Genomic DNA, 25,403 nt, shown 5'->3' on the forward strand with positions numbered 1-25,403 from the left:
TTTGACCTACGACTTTGGAGTAGACAGACTATCTTCCAGGTCCAGAGTGATTAGAAGGACTACTTCCTAAAGAAATAGTGGAGGCTTGAACTGTGACTTGTCAAGTCTTTCTTTTTCCCCCTTTTCCAAAATGTTCCCCTTCTATCTTCCTTGTAAGACAAAGAATAAAGCATCTGTGGTAAGCGTACAAAAAAAAAAAAAAAAAAAAAGGAAGTTGGTGTTCAAGCTGCACATGTTCCATCAGTCAAGCTCTTTATAATACCTTAGCAATTTCCTGCTGTTGATCATGTGAGTTTCAATAGCTGCATTCAGCTATCTTGTTGATGGGAAAAACCCAAACCAAGGAGTGAACAATGAAGAGAAGCAAATCGTGCTCCAATATAAGGAGGATCTAATAATCAGTGCAGTTAAACAAGGAGAGCAGAGCGAATAACTGCCCTAGGGGATAGTAAAAGCCCTGTCTGGAAGTCCTAACACAGACGTTACAGAACCATCTGTTCGGAATGCTTTGGGGCAATGAGACTCAAGCTTGAGCCCCCCAGAGTTTCTGATTCAGTCACTGGAGGTAGCTTGAGAATTTGCATTTCTAGTAAGTGTCCAGGTAATGCTAACGATGCTAGCTGAAAGACTGTACTTTGAGAACAACTGTGGGGATGTTCTGATAAGATAACCCCTAAGCTGAGAAGCAGGAGGGTGTACCAGTTAGCAGCATGAGCTATAGAATCAGATTAGACCTAAATCTGAGTTTCAGTTCATCTGTATCCTAGCTGTGAGTATTCAGGCAGGCTGCTAACCCTGCTTCCTCATCTGTGTACAGGCACACCTCGTGTGTTGTGCTCCACGAACATTCTGTTTTCTACACACAACATTTGTGGCAATCCTGCGCGAAGCAAATCTATTTGTGCCATTTTTCCAACAGCGTTTGCTCGCTTTGTGTTTCTGTGTCACATTTTCGTCATTCTCACAATAGTTCAAACTTTAAAATTTTTATTATATTGGTTATGGCGACCTACAATCATTGATCTTTGATATTACTATTGGAATTGTTCGAGGGCACCACAAATCGTGCTCCTGTAAGATGGCTAAATTAATGGATACATGTTGTGTGTGTTCTGACTGCTCTACCTACCAGCCTTTCCCATCTCTCTGCCCCTCCTCCTGGGCCTCCCTATTCCCTGAGACACAATAATATTGAAATTTGGCCAATTAATGACCCTACAATGGTTCCAATGAGAAGGAGTCATACATCTCTCACTTTAAATCAAAAGCTAGAAATGATTAAGCTTGGTGAGGAAGACATCTCAAAAACTGAGATAGTCCAAAAGCTAGGCCTCCTGTGCCAATTAGCCAAGTTGTGAATACAAAGGAACAGCTCTTGAAAGAAATTAAAAGTGGTTACTCCCATGAGGACATGAATGGTAGAAAGTTTAAACAGCTCTGTTGCTGACAGGGAGAAAGCTTTAGTGTTCTGGATAGAAGATCAAACCAGCCACAACACTCCCTTATGCCAAGTCTAGAGCAAGACCCCAACTCTTTTCAGTTCTCTGAAGGCTGAGAGTGAGGAGGAGGCTGCAAAAGAAATGTCTGAAGCTAGCAGAGGTTGGTTCATGATGTTTAAGAAAAGAAGCTATCTTCATAACATGAAAGTGCATGCATCAAGTACTGGTGTAGAAGCTGCATCACGTTATCCCGAAGAGCTAGCGAACAAAATTAGTGACGGTGGATACACTAAACAACAGATGCTCAATGTAGGTGAAGCAGTTATCTCTTGGAAGAAGATGCCATCTAGGACTTTCATAGCTAGAGAGAAGTCAGTGCCTGGCTTCAAAGCTTCAAAGGACAGGCTGACTCTCTTGTTACGGGCTAATGCAGCTGGCGACTTTAAGTTGAAGCCAAGCCTCATTTGCCATTCCAAAAATCCTTGGGCCCTTAAGAATTATGCTAAATCGACTTTGCCTGTGCCCTACAAATGGAACCACAAAGCCTGAATGACAGCACATCTGTTTATAACATGGTTTACTGAATATTTTAAGCCCACTATTGAGACCTATTGCTCAGGAAAAAAAAAACAAAACAAATAAAACAGGTTTCCTTTTGAAATATTGACGATGCACCTGGTCACCCAAGAGCTCTGATGGAGTTGTACAATGAAATTAATGTCGTTTTCATGCCTGCTCACACAACATCCATTCTGCAGCGCGTGGATTAAGGAGTAATTTTAGCTTTCAGGTCTTAGTTTTTAAGAAATACACTTCATAAGGCTATAGCTGCCATAGAGAGAGCTTCCTCTGATGGATCTGAGCAAAGTCAGTTGAAAACCTTCTGGAAAGGATTTCCCATTCTAGATGCCAGTAAGGATATTTGTGATTCATGGGGAAAATATCAACATGAACAGGAGTTTGGAAGAAGCTGATTCCAACCCTCTTGGATGACTCTGAGGGGTCCAAGATTGCAATGGAGGAAGGAACTGCAGATGTGGTGGAAAAGCAAGATAACTGGAAGGAGAAGTGGAGCCTGAAGATGTCACCAAATTGTTGCAATCTCATGATAAAACTTTAACAGATGAGGAATTGCCTCAGTGAACAAAAAAAGTGGTTTCTTGAGGTGAAAGCTACTCCTGGTGAAGATGCCGTGAAGACTGTTGAAACGACAACAGAGGACTTAGAACAGTTCATACATTTAGCTGATAAAGCAGCAGTAGGTTTTGAGAGTACTGACCCCAATTCTGAAAGAAGTTCTACTGTGTATAAAACACTATCAAACAGCATTGATGCTACAGAAGAGTCAGTTGATACAGGAAACTTCATTGTTGTCTTATTTTGAGAAACTGCCACACCCACCCGGACCTCAGCAACCACCACCTTCATCAGCCTGTATTCGTCAACATTGAGGCAAATCCCTCCACCAGCGAGAAGATTATGACTCACCGAAGGGTCAGATTGCAAATCCTTTTTTAGCAATAAAGTATTTTTAATTAAGGTATGCACATTGATTTTTTTTAGATTTAATGCTAATGCATAATCGCATACACATAATAGATTGCAGTAGGGTGTAAACATAACCCCTGTATGCACTGTGAAACCGAAAAATTCATGTGACTCACTTTATTGAGATAATCTCTTTATTGAGGCTTTCTGGAACCAAACCTGTAATATCTCCAAGATACGCCTGTGTTTGGAAAATCAGCAGGACTTACCTCACTGGATGATTGTAGGGAATAAATATATCAAAAGCAAAGTAGCCATTAATACTGTTCGTTATCTGCAAGGAGCCATAACATACCCTCCCATCTGGTTATCATCACTATAGGAATAAAGCGACTTTCCTTTTCAGGATAAGAACACCTATTTCCAGAGCAGAAGCAGGGCCCCCATCCACAGCAATAATCTGTACATACCACATGTCAGGAAACCTAATTGGGCCCCATTTATTTTCCCTGTCTATCAGCATGTAAATAGCACCTCATTTAAACCAACTTTTGGGGGTGGAAATGGCTTCCCCTGTGCTAACAAATTAAAATAATCACCTGTCTACTCAGAAAAATCGATACTGACCACAACGGAGGAATCACTATAACCAAATGGGTTTTCTAAAAATAAAAAACAAAGTGCTATTCAGGATACCGCACAGAAACCAAATTTTCCTTTGAAGAGAAAAGTCCAATGAAGTCATTCTCCTTTTGACGTTACCGGGCATTCCAGGCAGTTCTGGGAGCCTAAAAGCCTCTGCTGACTATAAAGGAAAACCTCAACAAATGAGATTATTCAATTACACCCTCCAAGTGTGTTTGCCCACTCAGCCTCTGTGCCAGTCTTTCCAAGCAGGAGAAGTGAATTTGTGATTCACATCTCACACCAGTCTCTCATCAACCAAGTGTATGCAGTCCCCTAGGGACCCCAAAAACCAGCCATTTCACTCGCATTCCAGCCTTCATAACAAGAGCATTTGGATGGGAAAGGCCTCAAGAGACAAAGAAGACAAAAATAGGGAGCAAAAAAAAGCTGGCTCTGAAAGAAATAAGATCACCAAGCAACTACAGGCCACCTCTTGTCCCCACAGTTTCTTGGGAAGACACGAATTGGAAGTCCCCTCTTCCATGAACCCTCCCCATTCCCGTGGGGTTCGGGCAGCTGAGGGAAGCCCTCGCCCAGACAATGTCTCTATGGAGATGGAGAAGGTTGTGGGAACTATGAATGCCAGAGAGACAGAGCCCTACCCCTTGTGAAGGCAGTTCAGCCCGGAGCAGGGAGAGCTGGCACCCGTTTAGCCAACCCTGAGCAGTAACCATTTGTCAGACATGATGACAGGAACCTGGGGCAGAAGCCAGCATGACACCTGGCTCTGCCTTCAAGCAGGCCGGTCAGTATGGGAGTGCAGAGCACATTTGGTTCCTAGGGGCGTGGAGCCATTGTGTGTGTGTTTTTAGGAGAAGATCCAGGGAGCCTGAGAGGAGTCCTACAGGGCTCTACTGATTTCCACACAACAGGATGAACGCAGAAGGAGCAACCGCCCCAGGTCCTCCCTCAGAACCTTGGGAAACCACAGCTAGCTGGAGCATTCTCTTCCGGGGGCACCTCCGGGGGAGCGAACCCAGCCCCCCACATCCTAGGGAGCCCATCACCTGAAAAATAGCATGAAAAGGGTAAGCAAATCTGGATCTTTTATAACCTGTGGGTATTTCCACTTCACAAAGTGGAACTCGGAGGTCAGGGCAGCAGAAGAGTACAGTATCTCACATTTGTTTAATGCTGTGGACTTTACCAGAAGCCTTCCATGCCCAGTTGAAGAAGTATTTACGACATACCTAACAGAAGTCAAGCAGTGTACTAGGCACTTTCGGAGCTGTTGCTTTGTTGTGATTTTGATATCCATCCTGTTAGCTAATTACTATGATCAGGAAGCGAATCAGAGAAATTATGAGTTTAGTCCAAATTCAAACACCTAAAGAGTTGGCAGAATTAAACTTTCTATTAAATCTCCTATATTCATTATGTTGCCTCCAAGCCATTTGCCCACAGGCAACCTCGAAGGGGAACCTCATTAAAGTCAGTGTCATTAACAATCTCAGTCTCAAAGTGCAACCTGAAGAGACAGTGAGGGGAATTAGCAACAGCTGAGTACCTCCTGTGTGCTGAGCCCTTTCATACACTGTTAGTGGGCTGAATTGTGTCTCCCTCAAATTCACACAATGATGGCCGAACTCCCAGAATCCTTCAGAACGCGACTGTATTTGTAGAGAGCCTTTACAGAGGTAATTACGGTAAGATGAGGTCATATGGGCGGACTCTTATACAACTGGTGCCCTCATAAAAAGAGGTTAGGACACAGACTGATGAGCAACCATCTGCAATCCAAGTGCAGAGGCCTTAAGAACCCAGCCCTGCTACCACCTTGCTCTCAGACCTCTAGCCTCCAGAACTGTGAGGAAAATACATTTCTGTTGTTGAAGCCACCCTGCCTGGGGTGTTCTGTCACGGCAGCCCTAGCGAACTCATACACCGCCTCATTTTATTTTTATAATATTGCTGTAAAAGTGAGTATAATATTCATTTTCAAGGTGATGAATCAGAGGCTTAGAAAGGTAAAGTAACTTGACAGAGATCACACAGCCAGCAAGTGATGGAGCCAAAGTCTGCGTGATTCTGAATTCTCTTTTTACTTCCCACCTGGCCTCTCAGGTCACTCTCAGCTCTCACCTGAAACTTCCTTTGTGCCCTGTTCCACAGCACCAGGCTTGGAAATTCCATAAGGACAAAAAGCATTAACGGAGAGCATCACACAGAGACCTGTGCCCGGGATGTCAGAGGCACAAGACTGAGTGGGGCTGCTGGAGTCAGATGAGGTCTCCATGACAACCGTGATATTTGTAGAAAAGCAAGGAGGAGACCAACGTCCCTCTTTGAACCACAAGGCTTTTAAGCCCAAGGAAATTCTCACACTTCTTTTTTTAGCAGAGGAGAATTTACCACATTTTCTGGGTTCAGAGGACACAAAGACTGATAATGGATTTTCAGCTGGAAAATCTCCCAGAGAACTCTTTGCATATCTGTACGCCACCTTGTCAACGTTAGTGGAGTGGGTAAAAATGCTTAGTCTGCAAACTACATGATTCAAATGTGCAACAACAAAAAAGAAAGAAAGAAAGAAAGAACATTCTTTACTCTTCTGCGACTCAACTTCTGTTTCATGCACCAATTCGGCCTGTTGGCAGAAACCTCCATCTAGTCCCTTGAGGGAAAAACAGTCACTTCAAGTTCAAGCAGAGTCATTTCCACATTCCCTCCGCCACCTTCCTCACCCCTAAATGGCAGCTGTCCTTGCTTCCATCATTCCATCATGGGGCCTGTCCTCACTGGCACTTGCTGTAAAGTCTGACTCCATCTGGTTTTCAGCCCTTGGCCCACAAGGGGAGTGTTCCCCCTCCTCCAGGTCTCAAGGAACACAGTCCATCAGAGTCCCACCCCAGAGGCTATTCGGGCCCTTCCTCCTGATGGACCATCCAAGCAGGAGGAGATGCTGAAATGCTGCATCAGGCCCATCTCCTGTGACACTGTGCGGCCCTCTCTCTCCTACTCCCCCTGCAGCGGCATGGTGGCTGCTTCCTACAGCAAAAAGCTGCCGTGACTCTCAGAATCCCAGCCCCAACACTGTCTCAGCCCAGAGTGGGAAGGCCGGCACAGAGCCCTTTTCCAGGGACACTGACCTTGCCTCTGAGGTCTCCTGCTCCCCGTCTCACTGCCCTCTCTCCTTAACTCGCCTCCGGTGCTGGGGCCAGGGCCCCTGGTGGCTCAATGCGTCCCTTAACAGTCTGCTGTTTTTGAGCTGTTCATTAAGTGAGTCGGCTCTTGCAAATTAAAACCTTGGTTTTTAAGACCACTCTTTCTGCCTTAATTTTAAGAATGTCTAAGCCTCTGATTTCTTGCCTCAAAAAATGGACATAAATATACCTACTTTTACAGGGAAATTATTATAAGAATGAAGTGGGCCCATTTTGGAACATGAAAGTCAAGAATATGACTCTCTCCTGTCTCTATTTTGTGAAATCTGGGCTCCGCATAATCACACTATTAAATGAAGAGAGGTAAGTCCAGGGAGAGTAAGGAACTGCACAGGTAGAAAAATGCTCAGTTTTTCAATTCTAAATCTTACCACTGCCAGACTATATCTTTTTAACACATGATTATATATATATGTATATATCACATACAATTCATATAATTATTTATTATAATAATATAACATCACACGTATTATATGCATTATATGTCTCGGTCACTCGTGATTGGGAGAGTGTTTCCCGCCCTGCTCACCCTGCTGGACCAGACACTTCCACAGAGAGCGAGACCCATTCGACAGAATTGCACACTCTGCCCAGCAACACACACAGCTGTCTCCCTCACTTGGTTCCGGTTTCTGTTCACAGTTCACCTCCCCAGTGAGGTCGTCCCTGGCCCCGTCTCCAAGCAGCGCACAGGGGGCCATGGGAAGCTGGAGGACTAACCCAGACGGAGGATGGGAAGGGTGGCATTTGTGTGGAGTCATGAAAATAGGCAATGGTGGGCCCCGCCAAGGGATGTGGGAAGGACATTCTAGCGAGGTGAAGCACACGTGCAAAAGCCCAGTGGGGAGAGGATGGGAGGTGGAGGAAGCGCAGTAGTTGGGGAGCCTGGGGTACAAGGGAGGCCGTGGAGGAGCTGGGCTCTTGGCAGCGTGGCTGTCTGTCTGTCCTGTGTGATGGTGACTCACAGACTTTCAGACCTGAAGCAAGTGAAGAATGCTGCAGGCCCGATGACCCCAGTTTCTCCCTGCTCAGCCCCTTCTCTGCCCATGATTCCCAGGAGGCAGAGGAAAGGTGGCGGGGGGCAGGGGCAGCACAGGGCTCTCCCTGAAGGGCACAGGGCTCTGGGGAAGCCAGCCCCGGGAGGCCCACTGCTCTGCTGTATCAGGATTTCTCCCTTTGTGTTGTGGTCTTACCGGCATCCCCTGTTGTGAGCAGGCCTGTTGAAACAAAAGGCTCCATCTCATTTTGCTTGTACCTTCAGTTCCTCACCCAGAGTCAGACGCACAGAGACAGGGTGAAATGTATGTTTGCTCGCTCATTCATCTGAGCAGGCACTGGACTCGGAGCTGAAGGCACTAGGAGCAAAGATGAAGACAAGATCTCCATCCTCAAGAAATCTGCATCCTAATGAAAGACATAGATGGACACACGTGGACAAATAATTATAGATCAGTATTAAGGTCATGAAAAATAAACAAGGTAGTTTGATCAGTTTCAGCAGAGGGATCCTGCTTTAGGGGAGACACAGGAGAAGGAATGAATGAAAGAATCAATGGATGATGAGATTACAAACACAAGCTGAGACCAGAAAGCAGGCTGGTCATGGTCTCCCTAGATCTTGGGAGAGTCTGTCACCTCAGAGTTCAGCCAGCTTAAGCCTGACACTGTATGCAGGTGACAGTGCAGATTAATTTACCTAAAGTTCGCTTTTCCAGTTGCTTCTCTTTGAGGTGAGTGAGAAGATTGTGGACAATCCTGTCAGGATAAAATGCAGCCATTCCTGAGAGACCAGTATATCCAAGCCCCGAGGCTGTCCTTGGGGACACCATTAACAGTACTGTGGAGGGCACATCGGAGCCCAGAGCCCCGGGAGGCACGGGTGTAAACACGGAGTGGTGACACACTGGCAGAAGTGCAGTAACAGGGGCAGGTGCTGAGGACACAGAAGTGGAGGACAGGCAAGTTACTTGTATGGGGTGGGAAGGGTAAACAACAGGGCAGGCAGAGAAAGCTTCCAGGATCTACTTGAAGTGGGGCTTGATGGGAAGATTAACAAAAGGGGAGGGAGCAGGAATGCGTCAAGCAGAGGAAAAAAAAAAAAAGGCAAGGAAAAGGGCCAGAAAGGGTGAATTCAGTGTGAGGGATGTCCAGGTGCATTGTGTGGGGGAGGGAGAGGACGGGTCTGCAGGAAGAAGCTAAGGCCAACCTTAACCGTCTGGGGCTCACCCCGGGATTCTAGAAGGCAGCTCACAAAAGATGGAGAAACTCATGTTCAAATTCAGATACAGCTTCTAGAAGAAATGCCCAGTAAAACTCCCTGCCCTGGAGGGCGGGAGACAGGACGGAAGGGCAGCCCTTATCACCAAGGGTGTTCTAGCCTTAAGGAATACAATCGCCTGAGGGGAGAAACCTGGGAATCTAAAGAAAAGGAGTAAGGAAATGGGGCTGATTTCTGGCTCATCCAGACCAGCCAGAGAGGAGCGCCTTCCTGAGTTCCTGCCACAGGTGCTGCCGGGCTGCCAAGCGGGGACAGCATCCTCAGGGCAGCTGCATGCTGGAAAGGAGGGCTCCTCCGTGAAGCCCCTCTGCTCCTCCTCCCGAGGTGCTGTCCCGCCCCACGGAATCTATGGAACGCGCCACGCCTGCTGGTACCAGGTGCAGGGGACCACCGAACGGAGCCCTTCTGTCAGCGACGGCACTTCCTGGGCCTGCAAATATCCCAGCCCACACTCGGTGGGCATGACATCTGGGCTCCCCAGGGAGGGAGAGATTGCCTCGAGTTGTCCTTCCAGGGCTGCTGGGCCTCCCTGGGAGAAGTTCCAAAATGCCAGGCCTCCCGCCACCCTGAGCAGGAAATAAAAGCAGGTATAGAGCGGATGCAAGATTATTTCCTGATAATAAGTAAGAGCCAACATGCAGTGAGGGCTCACTCTATGCCAGAGCGTAAGTCTATTCGTACACATATAAGTATAAGTGCTTCTGCACTAGTTTGTTAGATTATATTGAACAAACGAGACCAACTTTGATTCTCAGTTTCACCCAAGGCACAGTGGGCTGGACTCTCAGATGGAATCCTGCCTTCTGGGTCTCTGTACATGAAGGATGTCGAGGGAAAGCCTCCATTCCCATATGCTTAAGGTCCCACATCTGTAAAATGTGTTCACTGCTTTCTTAAAAAATCTCGAGTCTGACCAGTGAGGACACAAATCCCGCCTGGCAGGTCGAGTGAGCGCTCGGGAACACATCTGGGGAAGGGTCTTTGCAGCAGTGCACACCTGATTCGAATTAGCTGCTCACCAGCTCGCCCACACACGGGTCACCAGGAAGACAAGGAGCAGGTGTGCACAAGGACACTGCCCTGCCCTGCCTGGCGCCTTGGGATCTTTGAACTACTTCCTGGTGGAATTTCCTGCATCATAAATCTGCACCCGCCCTCCCCCATGTCTTGCAACTATGCATGTCCTCCCAGCCCAGCTTCAGAGTTTGTCTCTGACCTCCTCAGGTGTCTCCTGAGCTGTCATTTCTGATCAGGACTCTGATCTGGAGTTCAGCGCCCTGGCTTCCAGCTCCAGTAATGCTCCAGCACCTCTTTGGAATGGGCTGGGTGGGGCTGGGAGTAGAGTGGGTCAGAAGCAAGGGGGTGAGGAAATAAAATATGGAGGAAGAAGAAAGAGGAGACAAAAATAAGAAAGCAGAAGAGCAGCAAAGAGAAGAGGAAGAGGAAAGATGCTCCAGCAGCAGAAAGATGAAGAGGAGCGTGGGGAGAGGAAAGAAGGCTGCAGGGGGAGTGTGAGCCGGGGAGGCCCAGCTCAGCACTGGACCAAAGACCACAGGGCCAGGGACCAAAAGGAAAAGATAGGGTGGAGAAAGATGCCTGCTAGGAAGAGACTATCACAGAAATCTGTACTTGTCCTGGGCTAGTGGCCCTCAAGTTTTAGTGTGAATAAAAATCGCTTGGGATGCTTGTTCCAACACGGGGGTTGGAGGGAGAGGGTGGGAAGGGATAAATTGGAAGTTTGAGATTTGTAGATACTAACTAGCATATATAAAATAGACAAATAACTTTCTACTGTACAGCACAGGAAACTATTCAATATCTTGTAGTAACCTACAGTGAGAAAGAATATGAAAAAGAATATATGTATTATATGTATAATTGAAGCATTATGCTGTACCCCAGAAACTGACACAACATTGTAAACTGACTATACTTCAATAACAAACAAACAAACAAACAAACAAACAAACAAACAAACAAAAAAACATGACCCAGATGGGTAGTTCCTACTTCAGAGTTTGGATTCCTTAGGTCTGGGTGGGGTCCTGGAAGTCTGTTTTGTTGGTTTTTCATTTTTTATCAAGCAGCCAAGGAGCTTCTGATAAAGATGTTGGGAAATGTTGTCCCCCTTGGTTAGGAAGGCACCTTGTGATGCAGCTAACTCTAAGGCAATTACCCTCAGAATTTGACGTTTTAGATGTTCAGCTTTGGAACTCAACTGCCGTAGACCATGCACGTGAAAGCTGGGCTCCGGTGATGGGCTGAGTTCTGCTCTTCAAGTACCTTCATGAATCCAGGAGGCCAGCAGGTGTTCCCTGAATAGCAGGATTCTTACCCACGGTATGGGAGGTTAAGTTAGACCATCTCCGAGAACCCTTCCACCCGGAAGAACTCTTCTGTTCTCCTGAAATGTGATACCCGTCTTGGTCGAGCTACCTAGGTTCTGTTTCCAGAAACCAAAAACTCACCGCAAATTCCTTTCTCCTCTAGCCATAGGTGTTAGACAATAGAACTGCTTAGCCTGTTTAAAGACATGTTTTAAGAACTGATTTTGTACTTTATGACCTACTTAAAGCTGATGTCAGTATGTTAAATTGTATGTGTAATATTTTAATCACACCTTTCCATTTGAGTATCTCTAATTCCTTACAAAGAAGATTATTTGTATTTTAAAGTATATATAAAGTATAGAATTCAAGCTCAAGGTGGCAGCAGGTTTGGTTTCTTCTAAAGCCTTTTTCCTTGGCTTGCAGATGGCCACCTTCTCGCTGTGTCCTCACGTGTCCTTTCCTCTGTGCTGCACACCTGGTGCCCTTCGGAGCGTCCAAATCTCCTCTTCTTATGAGAACACCAGTCAGATTGGATGAAGGCCCACCCTAAAGCCCTCATTTTTATTTACTCACGTTCCTACCTACCTCCACATAAAGCTACATTCCAAATATCGCCAAATAAAGGGCTTCAATGTATGAATTTTTAGGGGATACAGTTCAGCCCAGAACAGTTCCAATCACCTCTATCACAGAAGCTTAGGGTTCTGTGAATGCCTGGCCCAAACCCATAGGTTAGCCAGCAGGCCAGCAGGTGGCTTGATATGAAAACTCTGCCCAGTGATGAATAATGGTATTTACTTAGAAAAATCATATTCCTTCTTGAGAACCTGAAATGGAAAATATGAAGAAAAGCAGGCAGTTGGACACAGGAAGAAATGCTGAACTGCTGACGCTCTGTCTACATCCCCCCATCTCGTCCCTCCACTTTGTACCCTGGTGCTCAGCTCAATAAACTCACTGAGTCTGGATTTGGAGTAAGATTGATCCTCCCAGCAACTTTTCTTTTTCTTCAGGCAATAGCTGGGCATCTGCCTCATTTCCTGAACACCTAGTTCCTTGCTTCTAGTTTATTAAAAGCGAAAGAGCTCCCGTATCTACCTTTGACAATGGCTTCTGTTCATTGAAGGCAGTGAAGATAAGGAAAGTACCTGCAGAAACAATGATGAATTCTCCCCAGTGAGATGCAAGCTCTATTTGACCCTCCAGTTTCTATCCCTGTGGTACTAACGGCCCCAGACTTACAGCAAAAACAAAACCAAACCAAAATATTTGATTATGCCCTCATATTCCATGGGTCAGGAATCCAGAAAAGGAAAGCTTGTCTCTGTGCGACAATGTCTGGACTCTCAGCTGGGAAGACGTGAAGCCAGGGGGTTACTTGATAATTGCACTCTTTTGAAGACTCACTCACTCACATGCCTGGTGGTCGATGCTGGCTGTTGGCTGGGACCTCAGCTGGGGCAGTTGGCTGGAACACCTACATGTGGCCTCTGCTTGGGCTTCAGTGCAAAGTGCCTGGGTTTTAAGAATGAGCAATCCCAAGAGAATCAGACAGGACACTGTATTGCCATTTATGATCTAGCCTCACTTCTGCTGTGGTCACAAGTCTGCCCAAATTCAAGGAAAGGGAACATAGACCCTGCCCCCACAATGGGAGAGGTGTTCAGATCACGTTGTAGAAAGACAGGAAATATTATTGTGGTCATCTTTGGAAAATACAGTTACCACAGCACACCCTCGGCCCACAATACCTCACATCCTTCCCACCTGCAAAATACACTTATCCTCTCCGCCAAGACCGCCAAGTCCCGGCCATCACGACATCAGTTCAAGTCATTCAGATCAGGTCCAAGTGTGTATGAGTTCCTTATGGCCAGCAATTTGGGTTCCACTTCTCCAATCTAAACACCAGAGAATTAAATTTAGCCCCCCTACACCCAATGTACAATGGCAAGACCTAACCACTGTGGGCACCATAGTTCAAAAAAGGGTGAAACAAGAGGCACACGGCAATCACAGGTCTGTAAGCAGTCCTGAAATCCAGCTGGGCACATGGGGCCAGTTTTTGATGAGGGTTCAGCTCTGCTGTTTTGTTCTCTGGTTCTTGACTCTTCCCTCAGGTTTCTCAGTTCTGTCCTTCGAGTGCATCATTCCTTTGCACTAAAAATGGCCTGAGTTGGTAGCTGAGTAGTTTTCTCAACCAGCTCCCTGTCTACAGTGGTTGAGGAATCCAAAGTTCTCCTTTTATTTTGTACTGTTTCTGACCCTTTCAATCTAAGCTGAAACAATTCTTTTAAAAATTCTGTGAAACTTTTGGGTACCAATTTATAATTTACTCCACTAGACAAAAGCCACAGCCACAAACCCTTTGGAGATAGACCTTTCTTGACCTTTGATTCCCTGCAAGGCTACCATGGGACAGCACCCTTAAATATTTCTTGAACCCGTTATCATTGAACAGAGAAAGAGGCAAGATTCTAAGAGCTGATTTGCAGTGAGGGCAGTGAAGCTTTGAGCCCGTATTTCCATTCAATGTCAAAAGCCACAGGAGGGCTGGAAGCGGTCCTCTACTGGCAGAAGTCAAAGGCAATCCCTCTTGGAGGGGGAAGTTTCACCAAGTTAGACCATGAGACATTCTTATCATTAAGCTCAAGTAATGGGCTAATGAAGATGACCAAGCATACCATTAATGGGGATAGATACAGACACCCAAGTACTGCAATTAGAATTGTCAGATGAAGAAAACAGAATTGTTATGCATAAAATATTTAATGGAAGATTGGCTCCAATAACAAAGATGAGTGTACAAGCATCCACCAGCAGTGAACAATTTAAAAATATCACTCCACAAGTTGCTTATTTATTAAGAACTGAAAGTACCTCTAAATGGGGAAATCTGATGGACACCAGCTTAACTAAATGATAAAAGTTAACAGCATCAGTAATGGGACTGTTTGCCATCCTGTGCCTCCTGATATGATGTACTGAGAAGGATACAATGTTACATGTGCAGTATTCCTGTGCCCGAAAAAGTTTAATCATGAGGAAGCCATTAGCTGAATCCAACTAAGAGACGAAAACAACTGACTTGAATTCTTCAAAATTATCAAGGTGATAAGAGAATTTTTTAAAGGCTTAGGAACTGATTTAGATTAAAAAAGAATCAGGACAACTAATGGAATAAATGATTCTTGATTTTATCCTGGATTGAAAACATAATAAAAACATTGTTTCTTCCAGTTTTATTGAGATATAATTGATATATAGCACTGTGTAATTTGAAAGTGTACAGCATAATGATTTGACTTATATACATCATTAAATGATGATCATAATAAGCATAGTGAACATCCATCATCTCACAGATACATAATTAAAGAAGGAAAAAAGTTTTTCCTGTGTTGAGAACTCCTAGGATTTACACTCTTAACTTTCATAGATAACTTACAACAGTGTTAAATATGTTCATCATGTTGTGCATTACATCTTCAGTACTTATCTTTTTTTAATTGAAGGATAGTCAATTTACAATGTTGTGTCAATTTTGTATACATGATAGTGATTCATTTATACATATATATTTATATTCTTTTTCATTATAGGTCATTACAAGGCATTGAATATAGTTCCCTGTACTATACAGTAGGACCCTGTTTATCTATTTTTTATATAGTAGTTAGTAATCCACAAATCCTGAACTCCCAATTTATCCCTTCCCACTTCCTTTCCCCCCAGTAACCATAAGTTTGTTCTCTATGTCTGTCTCTGTTTTGTAAGCAAGTTCATTTTGTGTCTTAAATTAAGATTCCACATATAAGTGATATCATGGCTATTTCTCTTACATCTAGAAGTTTATACGGTTTAACTGCCTTTATCCAATTCCCCCACCTCCCATACCTCACCACTGGTAACAAAAAATATGAACTTTTTCTATGAGTTTGTTTGTTTTTGAAGTAAAATTGACCTACAACACTGTTAGTTTCTGTCACACAACATAGTGATTTACTGTTTCTATACATTTCAAAATGATCGCCATGATGTCTAAATATGCCATGTCACCATACAAAGATGTTACATAGTTACTGACTATATTCCCGACACTGTAAATTTCATACCCATGACTCATTTATTTTGCAACTGGAAGCTTGTACCTCTTAATCTCCCTCACCTTTTTCTTTCCTGTTTCCCCCTCCCCCTCCCCTCTGTCAACCACCTGTTTGTTCTCTGTACCTATAACTGTTTCTGTTTTGTTGCATTTGTTCATTTGTTTTTTAGATTCCACATATAAGTGAAATCATACCATAGCTGCCTTTCTCTGTCTGGCTTATTTCACTTAGCATAATATCCCTTAGGTCCATCTCTGTTGTCACAAATGGCAAGATTTCATTCTTTTTTGTGGCTTAGTAATATTCTATTGAATATATATACCACATCTTTTTTATCTGTTTATCTACTAATGGGTACTTGAGTTGCTTCCATATCTTGGCTATTGTAACTAATGCTACAATGAACATAGGGGTGCATATGTCTTTTCTAAAAATTGGGACAATTGAGTATGTTTGAATCTGCTCTATATGTTAAATAATATTATGTTTTCAATGTTAGATTTCCTGAACATGATACTTTCACTGTTGTTATGTAGGAGAAGGTCCTTGTTTTTAGAAGACAAGTGTAAGATACTTAGGATAACAGTAATAGAATTTTCTGTGAAAAGAACTCTCAGATAGCTCACCAAAAAAAGTATCTGTGTATATGTGCACACGTGTGGAAAGGAAGAAATAAAACAAATGTGGCAAAGTGTTAACTGATGAATCTAGATAAAGGGTAAATGGGCATTTATTGTGCTATTCTTACAACTTTCTGTAGGTTTGAATTTTTAAAAAAAATATTAACAACTACAAAGAATAAGTAGCATGTACTATATTAATTATTCATATCAACACTCCCCCAGATATGTTGGGGCATCCTTTTGGCAGGCCAAAGCAAAGCTTTTTACTACTCATTTTTTGGCAAAGCTCAGCAAGATGAGGTAACTTTCCCAAGGTCACAAGGAAAAGTGTTAAAGTATCAAATGAGCAGAAATCAGAAAGCCAAAAATTCAGGCATCTTTCCCCATATTTCCAAAATTTCCCTACCCACATGAAAATACTTCCTTCATCCTTGACTAAATAGGAAAATTCAAATAAAGTATTCTGCCTCTTAGATCATTAATTAGTGAGTTATATAGATTAAAAGATGAGTTCTGGAAGAGAATATATAAAAATAAATGGAATTAGGTGTGCTGAGATGGTGTGATTCAAATTGATATTCTCTGGCATTTTTCTTTCATTCCTTTAATGTTTGGCCAGGAAGAACACGAGAAAAGAGGTTAGCACTGCTATGAATTCCTGCCGTCAACCACCAATTTAGGGAGTCCCTGGAGCAGGACATCTCTCAGATTTCAGTGTCCCTCAGTACACATTTTCCTTTCCTTTCATTTATCACCTGCATGTACCATGTCCTGCAAATCCCAGCAATCTGGCATCTGTGGGTCACTGGTCAGCTCAGGTCCTTTGGACCTGATCTCATGCCTGTGGCAAGTCTCACTGCGACTTAAAAGCCTTGGGGACAGTAGACTAGGGGAGTGGCTTCAGGACACTATGGAGCCAAAAGAGTGCTCTGTAGTCCTGTTGCCTGGAAAAATCTTTGTACTTGCATGGCTTGAGGAGACAGGACTGTTAGAGACATAAGATTATTTTACTTTCTCTTTCTCTCTCTCTCTCTCCTTCCCCAAATAACAATTCCTATTTTGTCTTCCCAGACTCAAGGCTCAGGCTCAGGTTTGAGATTTTTTCTTCTTGCTTCTTTTAGTTAGAGGTGATCACCTTCAAGTCCTGCTTTGACAGTCATGGTGTGTGGGTGTGTGTGTGATTTTATGTGTGATGCATTCAATAGCACTTTTAGAAAATCTGTTCAGTTTTCTAGTTAGCCTAAAATGGCTTGTCATGGAAGAGATACCAAATGTCCTAAGAAACAGAGGCTGATATCTTCAGAGATTCTTTAACTCCAAGGTCTTGCCAAAAGTTGGCTCTCACCAGAACAAAGATACCAGTAGACTCTAGAACTATCAGTATTAGAAAAATTCTCTCCTCATGGTTCAAGTTGCAGAGCAAAAGCGAAGGACCTGGAGTCAGACAGGCAGCACCGCCCTGAGTACTCACCAGTGGGAAAGAGACGACTCGTGGTGACTCAGTTTACATTCTAGTTCTCGCTCCTTCCTTGACTTCTCTCTCAGTCCCCGACTGCCTGGGTTGCCTGGGATAGTCACAGGATTCCTCACCAAGGAAAAGTACATTGCAGGGAGCATGGTGGTACAATGAACACTAATAGAGGACCTAAAAAGCTGAACCGGTAGAGAAATATGACTGGTAAGAGAGTGCAGGATTTTGCGTGGCCAACATAGGGACGTACAGTGTGGATATGATATTTCTTTTTCTACTTCTGCCTTGGGGAGAAAAGTGAGGCACAAGAATGACAGAAAGGAATGATCTGGTTGGTCTACTTCCCTCTCCTGCACAGTCATTCCTCCGGTAGCAGAGGAGTCATAACTAAGTCACAACTACCATCACCAAGGGACTTGAACACTCAGTGGACTGCAGATCCAGGCTCTGCTTAAGCTTTGTTACTGTTTCTTCATCAACTCAGAGTGAGAGGAAAAGTAAATCAAACGTTATGGTCCTTATCATTACCTCTTAATTCTAAAAATAACTTTGATCTCCTGCAGTGTGCTAGCTGGGGCTGGAGAAGCAGAAATAAGCGGGGCACATCCCTCCTCTCTAGTTGCTCGGAGTACAGTGAAGATGCATCTGCATGAAACCAGGGTGATAAACCAATTTAAAAAACGAGACACAGACAATCCAGAAAACATAGTCGATAAAACGCACAAGACAGCATCCCAGCGAGTATGGGAAGAAAGAGGGTCCAACCCAGGAACTAGAGAAGGAACATCATTCCCTGGAGACAGGAGGGAAAGAGGGAAGGATGAATAATTATGCAGCATGGATGACAGCAAGGTCACCAGTGTTTGTAATGGAACCATTTTGAGCCATGATGGATTTGACACCGTCATAGTGTCAGAAGCTTCCAAAATGGATGGCTTACATTAATGAAGACAAAAAGAAATAATTTAGAATCATTAGATTAAGGATTGTGGAGGGAAAGAACTTAATTATAGTTAGGAGTTATTTCTTTAGGTCATGCCCTCTAGATATAGTCTTCTTAAGGTTGATGATTATTACCTCTAAGGTTAAAATTTTTTATACAAATTCCACTGATTTTTAAAATATAATTCATTGTTTATATAATGGGATAAGGCAATGAGTTATTTAATTTATTCCCAAAATATAAGCATAAAGATGAAACCTGGGGAATGAACTAAAGAAATACAAACATCTAGGTCAAATGCCTTCTGTCACTAGATTTGCTAGTTTAATCACAAGTCAGTAAATTGGGTCTTCTAGGCTCGAGTTGTGTATTGACCCTAAGTCCCGTTCTGCAGACGTCCTGCAAATCCAATGAGACATCAAAGTTAGAGCTGCTTTCGCTTGAGGGGCTCAAAGTCTTTGACCAGCTGGTCACAATTATGTTAGATTTTTAGCTTTTCTATCACCAGAATTAAGGTACCAGTAGACTCAATATTGAATAAACTATCAATGTTATTTAAAAAAAAAAAAAGCCCTCCTTGGGGTTCACGTTGTAGAGGAAAAGCAAAGAATGTGGAGCCAGATTCAGAACCTGCCCTTGACTGTCTCACCAGTGAGAAGGGGACTCCTCGTGGTAACTCAGTTTATGTTCCATCTCTCACTCCTGTGACTTCTTTCTCTGTCCCAGACTGCCAATTAGTTCAGAACTTCTGGTCCCTTCCAGGTATTCTAAAAGGTGTTTGCTCTTTTTCACTTAACATTTTAATTCAATATGAACATCAGCCAATGTCGGAGCAAAAAAAAAAAAAAGTTTTAAAGGGAGATGCAAAATATAGAATCCCCACTGAGAGCTAGTTCTTCTCTTTTCTTCCTCAGATTTTCTGAGTATCAGGAGATCTTAAAAAATAGACTAGTGGGTGTTCCATGAGAGATTCTGGCCCAGCAATTTCCATCTCTGGCATCCTCGCCACCCTAGTTAGTTAGTGTCTACTCAGGAGTTTCTCTGCTACTGAGCAGATTGGATTTCAAAAAGTTGTTCACAAGTCCATTTGCTCATAAATATGTAGTGAAGCTACATAGTAACCAATGTGCCTATAATAGAGCCCAACTTCCTGGGTTCATAGCCCAACTCTGCCATTTACTACCTGTGACCTGGCTACCTAACCTCCCTGTGCTGCAGTTTTCTCATCTTTAAGATGGAGAGGGGGGTGATAATAATATCTCCTTAATGTGAGAAATATATAAATTCACTCATATACTCAGAATGGTACCTGACACATGAAAAATGTTCAATAATTGTCAACACTATCAGTTAGCTATAAAAAACCTACATTTCTTTAGAGAACGGTAAATAATGATGGCATCAGTTCCAACACTCCTTTTTATTTCAGATCTCTTAAAGGATGTTCCTATTTTGTCTATTCTCACTACATATAAAATTCATAAGAGGCTAGATCTTCAACTGCTAAGGAGATTTTAAAAATCTCTCTAATTTAGGATCCTGATATCTGAACAATGAAAGTGTATTTTTAATAAAACTTACTGGTTGTCATAGCAAAGTGGCATTAGATATTACAGGGGTTTTTTTAGCCCATTCTTTTTGGTTTTCTTTACCTTTCAAAAAAGGGAATGGACAGACTGGGAGTTCAAAATTTGTAGATACTGACAGGCCTATGCAGAATAGATAAACAAGATTATACTGTATAGCATGGGGAAATATATACAAGATCTTGTGCTAGCTCATAGCGAAAAAAAAATGTGACAATGAATCTATGTATGTTCATGTATAACTGAAAAATTGTGCTCTACACTGGAATTTGACACAACATTGTAAAATGACTGTAACTCAATAAAAAAAAAAAGTTTAAAAAAAAAGCAAAGCCCAGCAAATACACCTTAAGCCATGATTGACTGCAAAACTATAATGGCCACAGATGACTGCTAATAATGCCTGTTGGTAGGGACAGGGTTGATATGCATAGCTTTGTGTCTATAAAAATAAGTTGGAAGTTCATACATAGATGTTCTGTACTAAAATTGAGTTGGAAAATATATATTTGTCTAAAAAATATGTAGACTCTGTATATCACCAGTGCCCGGAGGAGTGCATGGCATAAATAGATACGCAATAAACAGCTGTTGTTGAATGAATGGATGGCAAGCACTTGGCGAGCACTCTTTGTATATTATTTCTAATACTTAAACAAAAAGAGGGTAGGATTATTATCTGCATTCTATAGATAAGGAAACTGAAACTCAGGCTGATTAAATAACCTGTCCAGGTGGCAGAGCCATGCCCTGAGCACCCAGCCATCCGACTCTAAAGGCTTCCTTTTCCACAGTTCCTGCAGCAGAGGGAAGAGGTACCCGTCTGAGGTGTCGTGCCAGAGAGATGGATCACGGTCAGTTAACAGAAGGCACCTGAATCCGTTTGAGTGAACGCTCCCAGGCCCCCATCAGTTCACAGAACGAAGCAGAAGCACAAGACACCGCATCCGAGCTGGAGTGAGAGGAAGAGCCCAAGTGCGCCGACCAACCCCAGGTGAGAGCTGGAAGGGCTGGCAGGAGAGGAGGGGACCCAGCCTAGACTTATTTGCAGCGAGATGAGGGAGGCGGAGCTTCTTTACTTTCATTGGATTTGTTTCTTTATTAATTAATGGCTTCTTCATTTTCCTGATTATGAAAGGAATAGATTCTCATTAAAAATTTGTTTCAGGCTAATTAGGAAAATATTTTCAAAACATTAAAATTGTCTCTGATTCCGCCACGTGGAGTTAATATTGTACTGTGTAACTGTCCACATTTTTTTCTGTGTGTGTGTGTATATACTTATTTTTTTTAATTGAAGTATAGTTGATTTACAATGTTGTTTTAATTTCTGGTGCACAGCATAGTGATTCAGTTTTATGTATAAATTCTTTTTCATTACAGGTTATTACAAGTTATTGAATATAGTTCCCTGTGCTGTACTTTTTTCATGCACACAGCAGGACCCCTTTGGAAAGCCCAGTGCTGCACCCCACAGACCTGCCTCTGTTTGTTGTAACAGCACAACAGAAGTTCAAACCTGCTTTCTGACACTCAGAGCTTCAATATTCATTTGTAAAATGAGAATAAGATCACAACTCCTCTACCTACCCCTGCCTAAGTACAAGTTAGGTATTTTTTATTTAAAATGAAATTACCTACATCCTTTGGGCTTTAGGGGGTGTTTTCTATTTCAAAATTAAGGTGCACAATTCTTACTACAGTCCTCCTCTGCTAATGTTGACACAGAAGTTATAAAAAGTGAAGCCAAACAATGAACAGGTATACTTATTTCAAAATATTATTTTAAATCCTTACCTGAAGACACACAAGCTCATGACTTATTAAAGGCTCACTGATAAAGACTTTGTGTGAAATTTGAGCTGTTGGAGATCCAACTGGAAATCATCTTTAGGTGTAAGGCTTTAGTATGTAGCATTCAGTATAAATCAAACCAGTCTTCGGATAAATACAGTAATGTGATTCTTCTTACTTTGTTTAAGTAAACATGCTTATTGTATTTCTCTGTCTGTCCTCTTTAATGACAGTGTTTTTGTTGAACTACAACAGGTGGCACTTATAAGTGTGCTGTCACACCCAGGGGAGGCATGGTAAAGCCAGCCGAGGAGGCGGACTGGCCGGAGGAGGAGGGCAGCTCCAGGCGCAGCATGTCAACCTGAGACACACAGGAGGTGAGCAGCCTGTTGTACGGTGTCTGATTTTCAAAAGGTGAAATGCTTTCTACATTCAGACAGCCCAAGTATAAATCTCCGATCCACACCTAACTAACCTGAAACTTTAAGTTGGTGTAAAATCAGGTCATAATAGCGCGGTGGTGAGCCTGAAGGAGCCAACAGCTGAAGAATTTACAATGGTAGCCAGGTATGGTCAATATTCAGCAGATCCTGGCTAGAAAGAGGATGAAATAATTTCCCTGCCCTTGTTTCGAATGAGCGTCATATGTTCCCAGTACTACAGAGAACGTAAAGAGAAAGTTCCTGCCGTGTATTGAGCATTGTCAACCAGGAGGTCGAGTCCTTTATTTATGCTGTATTATTTAATCCTGACAACAACTCTTAAGCTTTTGTTAACCCCATTCTTCAGATAAGAAAACTGAGACTCAGGTGAAATTTGTTCAGTGTCACAACACCTGAAAAGTCCTTTCCCTAAAGAAAAAAAGAAAAAGGTGCATATATATCTGTTAAGTCCCTCACCCAACCTATGTGAGCCAAGTACATTCTATCTAAATCTTTATGACACCCAGTGTTGATGAGGGTGTACAGAAACAGAGACACAATTGCAAATATCTATCAAAAACATGTGATGTCTACGCCCTTTAACCCAACAGCTCTAATGGTAGGAATTTACGTTATCTATTGGAACAAATATGCCAAGTTGCAAAGTACCACGATAATTGTTACCACATTGTTTGTAACACCAAAATGTGATACCAAAATAAAAGTCTTTCTGCATGGAGCTAAACAAAGGTATACTGTACAAATAGTGAGATACCATGTAGCCTTTAGAGGAATGGGCTAGATAGAAAAGGTATCCAAGACATATATTTTGAGTGGGATTGTAATCATGTATCAGCTCTAAGTTCAATGGACAAAAAAAATCTTTATGAACGGAGACAACCAAAGGTTGTCAAAGAAAATGAGTCTTGATTTGTGTCTCAAATGAAAACTGAAATTATTTTGTCTAGGCTGAGGGAAAAGAGGAAGGACAAGGGAAGACTGCTGTGTAGTAGAAAGACCACTGGTCTTAGAGTTCAGACTTTGGTTTTCGCGTCAAAACCAAGGCAGGGTCTCCCAGAGCTTTTACACGGAAGCACCCAGACTGGCAGAGAAAAGATGCCTTCCCCAGGAGCATACAAGGTGGTGACTGGGAGGAGAAATTTCTTTTGAAGTCTCCAGTTTCCTACCTCTGACTCTGGCTGGTGGACACTATGTTTCTTCACTGAGAGTGACGAATTAGGAATGCTGGACTGAATTGACGAGAGCTGGTTCAGCATATCAGGTTCAGTGTATAATTTCTTTTTTCTTCCTTAGAGACAGTCTTTCAATGTCCCAGGCTCATTGAATAATTATAAGTACAAAAATATTAGAAAGTAAAAACTAAGAATCAAGAGCTATATTAGCAGATAGTTGAACTTGTTAAAGCCAGTGATTTTTAATTTCTTTTTTACTTGTTTATACATGGTTTTTACAAGGTGATTAATTTTTCATGAAATGAACTTTGGTAGGAGGCTTCCTCAGGAAGGGCCAACCGCTTCTCTAATTTATCTGATTTATAGTAGGATTCTGTGTTAAACACTATCTGAAAAATAAATTCATGGCTCATAAAGGAAAGGATTAAAAAAAACGCAGCTTGAGAGATGACCTAGTAATCTTTAGGCAAGGTCTCTACTCCATGAGCAGGTAACAACAGTAAATGGTAGGGTCTGGGGTCATTCGGGTCATTGAAGGCTCCAAAAGAGCTTTTGCCCCGAGATGTAACTGAGATTGAAAAAACACACAGTGCACATTTGCAACTAGCAAATGAACTATGGTTACTGATAAACACATGTATTAGCAAAGAACTTTCCAAGTACAGATTCTTAGTAAAATGCCTCAATGCCCTCATTAAGCCCACACCTAGGAAGGCAGCCTGGGGAAACGGAATGAACAGGGAGAGCACTGGAAAGGGAAGGGGCTCTGAAATCAGGCAGGCCTGAGTGCGACAAGCTACAGGACCTTAGCCTGAAGCTTAGTTACATAAGCATTCAACACCTAGCTTTCTCGACCCCATGACACCGAAAGCAAGAACCACTTCACGGGTCTGCTATGAGCATTTTCCATGATACAGTTATAGAGCCTGATACAGAATAGGTGTCAAAAAAATAGTAGTTATTATTAGACAAGTCACCTAAATCTGAGCCCAGTTTTCTTATCTATAAAAAGAAAGCAAAGATTCCTATGGGAGAATAAGTATGAAGAGGACTTCTTAGCTTTAAAATTTTCTAAAGAGTTAAGGTTATAATCAATAACTGGAAAACAATAAAGACACGAAGCATTCACTAGCACATGGTTTACGTAAACGTGTGTGGCTTCCACCTCCGAAAATACGGTAGGCTATATAATATGCAAACCATCCCAACAAAAAGCTCTTAAAATTTCTGGATTACATATGGCGAGGCTCTCAAATGTACAACTGAACTTGTATGAAAATAAGGGAATGCCCCCAGAGAGTCCTGCAGATAAGACTGCCCTGAAAGACACTTGCATTCTCTTTACCCATGGAAAAATCACATGAGAGCAGGAGACAGTTCCTTGAAGTGCACAAAGTGGAGGGAGGAATCTAAGAGCTTGCATAAAGCCAGGAACATTGAAATACCACCCTCAGGAAAGGAGAACAAGAAAAACATCTACCCACTGGAAAGGGGGACATAACAACAATACTTGACATACTATCCAGGGCTCCTTGGAAAAAACCTCCTCTGAGAATTCATAACCCCAACCCGCACTCATGTGGATGAAGGGTTCGTGTTTACACTATCTGTATATTCTCAGAAGCCCCAGGCTAAGAAATGAGTATAAAATAGTCCTAGATTATTAACAGAATCAAGCTTTTAGCAATTGCCAAGGCAAATCATATCTGGAGGGAGAAATACTCAAGGGAGGCTCCATAGGACTCCCACAGATTAAAGCCAAGCCAAACATGAGCTCAAAAGTGAAAATTATAAAGAGCATAAGTGATTAAGCCACCATGAGCAAGAGTCAGCAAGACAAAAAGAGCTCAACTGGATTCCTAAGAATTGAGACAAT

The 25,403-nt window shown here is 42.7% G+C and overlaps 1 long non-coding RNA gene across 1 annotated transcript in view; it reads left to right on the plus strand.

Moving 5' to 3' along the window:
- The window catches only part of LOC135318937 (uncharacterized), a 142,022-nt gene that overhangs the window by 67,534 nt on the left and 49,085 nt on the right, over window positions 1–25,403 (plus strand). Inside the window, exons 2-3 of the long non-coding RNA XR_010377407.1 lie at window positions 20,913–21,112; window positions 22,168–22,289. This is a non-coding gene — a long non-coding RNA (uncharacterized LOC135318937). The remainder of the gene's footprint in view (window positions 1–20,912; window positions 21,113–22,167; window positions 22,290–25,403) is intronic.

This window comes from Camelus dromedarius, chromosome 23 (genome assembly GCF_036321535.1).
Source record: "Camelus dromedarius isolate mCamDro1 chromosome 23, mCamDro1.pat, whole genome shotgun sequence".
Taxonomy (NCBI): domain Eukaryota; kingdom Metazoa; phylum Chordata; class Mammalia; order Artiodactyla; family Camelidae; genus Camelus; species Camelus dromedarius.